We start from the raw sequence: 4,601 nt of genomic DNA, 5'->3' as shown, positions 1-4,601 counted from the left end.
TATATTTTTGAACAATTTTTTTTGCAATCTCTAGGAAAAATCCTTTTTTCGGTGCAAGGAAGAAAAGAAATGTTGTACCCCGCGATCTCCTTGGTTCACAAGTTTTTTTTGTTTGTTTCAGAAACTCCTTGGTTCACAAGTGATCAAAATAGAGAAGTTCAGAGTGATCTGCTTCTAGGCTAAGCCCAGCCCGGCGGCCATGGCGGCGGCCGCAACAGCAGCAGCGACGACGCTTCTCCTCCCCGGCCTCCTAGACGACGTCTTCATCTGGGAGATCCTCGTCCGCCTCGACCCAAAATCCCTCCTCTGCTGCCGCACCGTCCGCCGCGCCACCTCCACTCGCCGCTTCCTCCTCGCCCACCACGCCCGCCAGCTCTGAATGTTAATTGCTTGTCTCCCTTTCGGCTGAAGTGAAGTAATGTTGATTTGCTTTTGGAATATTTGCCAGCTGATCCGCCTCATGTGTCTATATTCATGGCAGGAATTTACGTTGCTAGCGCTGTTCTTAGTTCTTAGCACCCTATTTCTTGAATTAAAAAATTGACATTACCATTTTTTATCTAGTTGTCTTCTTAATAGTCAATATTTATGGTGTTTCTTGTTTCTCCCCTTTGTTGAAGCTGGCGATGAACATAGGCAGATTCTTTGTTGACTCGCATGCTACATCTGATATTTTTAGAAGACCTTAGAGTACTGGTAGTTAAATTAATGGTTGCCTCATAGTCAACTGCTCAACGAAATGTTCTGTCACAATTCATTTTTCCTGATGCATCTATTGCAGCTGGTTATATTTGACTCGATCCAAGGAGATTTAGCATTTTGTAGAAAAGACTGGTAGAGCAAACTGAAATATCTATGAATACCATTTTGGTCTTCCATCCTGACACCGTTTTCCTGTTATGTTGTTTTGAGTGATCTCTTTTACTATTTCACTTTTTGTGCTAAATATTTTAAGGATCATTGCTTCATGTGATGCATGATCTGAACATAAGTTGAAGAAACAAAACCTGTACTAATAAACACAAGAAATGTTTGTCATCGCCAGGCCCATGTTCTATAGTTTGTTCATGTCTTGAGCAGGACAGCACAGGCCTGTTGTGTGGCAATACTACTGCAGAAGTAAGTTGAAAGTCACTCTGATCATTGGCTTCAGAATTTAGAAGTAAGGTGTCAAAGTAAGTTCATCATCCAGATTAATTGATGTGGTATGTGTAACTGGCGATGGATCAACAAATCTCTTCACCTTGAACTGTATTCGGTGCTCTTTGGTCCAAGCTTAGATCCTCTGTTTTTCCACGACCTTGTGACCAATCACCTTGGCGTGTCTAAGCTGAGAATGCAGAGTAGTTGTTGGAACATTGACCAGTGGGTGAGAATTGCAAGTGATTCATGGAGTGGCAGGTGTGTGCACATCTACTTGTTCTCAGAGTACATCTATACATTCTTCACCTGGTATGCAGCAGCCTTAACTAGTTACCTGACACTAATGTTATTTCAGCAGCAGAATGCAATTATCAGGGCTCTACTCTAGTTTGTACCTTGTTGGTGACTTCCACAAGCCAGCATGTGAAATTAGATACAAACTCATAGTAAGGAGCTTGATACCAACAAGAGTAGAAAAAATGCAGAAACTTGCACTGTTTTTCTCTCCCACAATCGAACTCAAACACGCTATAAAAACTTCACTAGGAGGAAGAAACCCTTCCAAGGTTAATTGATTAGTCTGTAGGAGCAGCACAGCAAGAACTTTGGACGGTTTTGTACAATGTATACTATTCTATGCAGGTAGGCGACTGGTACCGGTAATAACCTGGTTATGTTAAAAATGAAAACCATCGATTTTGTGAGGCAGAACAAGCTATTTGTTCTTGTTGCCGAACGTCCTTTCGCGATCGTCCATATTCTCTTGACCTACACTGTCGGCTCAGGGATTCCCAACTTGCCTTGCATCAGATGTTGTTCGGTGCTTTTGATCAACAATCTAGATAGGGATCTCTATGGTTCCGGTTTTCTCTCTAGTTGTTTGTTTTGTTGAGATTACCTTTGGTGGAAGTGAAGCTACTGTACCATTTCTATCTTTTTTTGCTTGATGTTCTCTTGGGTCTTTGTGCACTTCATACGTATACTACTCAGCAGTGCAATTTGGTGCTTAGTTTCTGAGAGTATACTCTTTTGGCTCAATTTATGCCAACTTCTGAATTTTGCAATGTCATGTTCTCGGCAAGAATCAAGTTTCTTGCCGATTTTTGAACAAATTTTTTTTTGAAACAAAAAATATATATTTTTGAACAGATTTGGGGGGGGGGGGTGTAGTATAATATATTTTTGAACAATTTTTTTTGCAATCTCTAGGAAAAATCCTTTTTTCGGTGCAAGGAAGAAAAGAAATGTTGTACCCCGCGATCTCCTTGGTTCACAAGTTTTTTTTGTTTGTTTCAGAAACTCCTTGGTTCACAAGTGATCAAAACAGAGAAGTTCAGAGTGATCTGCTTCTGGGCTAAGCCCAGCCCGGCGGCCATGGCGGCGGCCACAACAGCAGCAGCGACGATGCTTCTCCTCCCCGATCTCCTAGACGACGTCTTCATCTGTGAGATCCTCGTCCGCCTCGACCCCAAGTCCCTCCTCCGCTGCCGCGCCGTCCGCCGCGCCACCTCCACTCGCCGCTTCCTCCTCGCCCACAACGCCCGCCAGCTCTGAATGTTAATTGCTTGTCTCCCTTTCGGCTGAAGTGAAGTAATGTTGATTTGCTTTTGGAATATTTGCCAGCTGATCCGCCTCATGTGTCTATATTCTTGGGAGGAATTTACGTTGCTAGCACTGTTCTTAGTTCTTAGAACCCTATTTGTTGAATTAAAAAATTGACATTACCATTTTTTATTTAGTTGTCTTCTTAATAGTCAATATTTATGGTGTTTCTTGTTTCTCCCCTTTGTTGAAGCTGGCGATGAACATAGGCAGATTCTTTGTTGACTCGCATGCTACATCTGATATTTTTAGAAGACCTTAGAGTACTGGTAGTTAAATTAATGGTTGCCTCATAGTCAACTGCTCAACGAAATGTTCTGTCACAATTCATTTTTCTTGATGCATCTATTGCAGCTGGTTATATTTGACTCGATCCAAGGAGATTTAGCATTTTGTAGAAAAGACTGGTACAACAAACTGAAATATCTATGAATACCATTTTGGGCTTCCATCCTGACACCGTTTTCCTGTTATGTTGTTTTGAGTGATCTCTTTTACTATTTCACTTTTTGTGCTAAACATTTTAAGGATCATTGCTTCATGTGATGCATGATCTGAACATAAGTTGAAGAAACAAAACCTGTACTAATAAACACAAGAAATGTTTGTCATCGCCAGGCCAGGTTCTATAGTTTGTTCATGTCTTGAGCAGGACAGCACAGGCCTGTTGTGTGGCAATACTACTGTAGAAGTAAGTTGAAAGTCACTCTGATCATTGGCTTCAGAATTTAGAAGTAAGGTGTCAAAGTAAGTTCATCATCCAGATTAATTGATGTGGCATGTGTAACTGGCGATGGATCAACAAATCTCTTCACCTTGAACTATATCCGGTGCTCTTTGGTCCAAGCTTAGATCCTCTGTTTTTCCACGACCTTGTGACCAATCACCTTGGCGTGTCTAAGCTGAGGATGCAGAGTAGTTGTTGGAACATTGACCAGTGAGTGAGAATTGCAAGTGATTCATGGAGTGGCAGGTGTGTGCACATCTACTTGTTCTCAGAGTACATCTATACATTCTTCACCTGGTATGCAGCAGCCTTAACTAGTTACCTGACACTGATGTTATTTCAGCAGCTGAATGCAATTATCAGGGCTCTACTCTAGTTTGTACCTTGTTGGTGACTTCCACAAGCCAGCATGTGAAATTAGATACAAACTCATAGTAAGGAGCTTGATACCAACAAGAGTAGAAAAAATGCAGAAACTTGCACTGTTTTTCTCTCCCACAATCAAACTCAAACACGCTATAAAAACTTCACTAGGAGGAAGAAACCCTTCCAAGGTTAATTGATTAGTCTGCAGGAGCAGCACAACAAGAACTTTGGACGGTTTTGTACAATGTATACTATTCTATGCAGGTAGGCGACTGGTACCGGTAATAACCTGGTTATTTTAAAAATCAAAACCATCGATTTTGTGAGGCAGAACAAGCTGTTTGTTCTTGTTGCCAAACGTCCTTTTGCGATCATCCATATTCTCTTGACCTACACTGTCGGCTCAGGGATTCCCAACTTGCCTTGCATCAGATGATGTTCGGTGCTTTTGATCAACAATCTAGATAGTGATCTCTATGGTTCCACTTTTCTCCCTAGTTGTTTGTTTTGTTGAGATTACCTTTGGTGGAAGTGAAGCTACTGTACCATTTCTATCTGTTTTTTTTATGTTCTCTTGGGTCTTTGTGCACTTCATACGTATACTACTCAGCAGTGCAATTTGGTGCTTAGTTTCTGAGAATAGACTCTTTTGGCTCAATTCATGCCAACTTCTGAATTTTGCAATGTCATGTTCTCGGCAAGAATCAAGTTTCTTGCCGATTTTTGAACAGATTTTTTTTGAACCAAAAAATATATATTTTTG

This window comes from Triticum dicoccoides, chromosome 3A, assembly GCF_002162155.2.
Source record: "Triticum dicoccoides isolate Atlit2015 ecotype Zavitan chromosome 3A, WEW_v2.0, whole genome shotgun sequence".
Lineage (NCBI taxonomy): Eukaryota > Viridiplantae > Streptophyta > Magnoliopsida > Poales > Poaceae > Triticum > Triticum dicoccoides.
The sequence above is the reverse complement of the archived record's forward strand: the minus strand, read 5'-3'. Positions refer to the sequence as shown.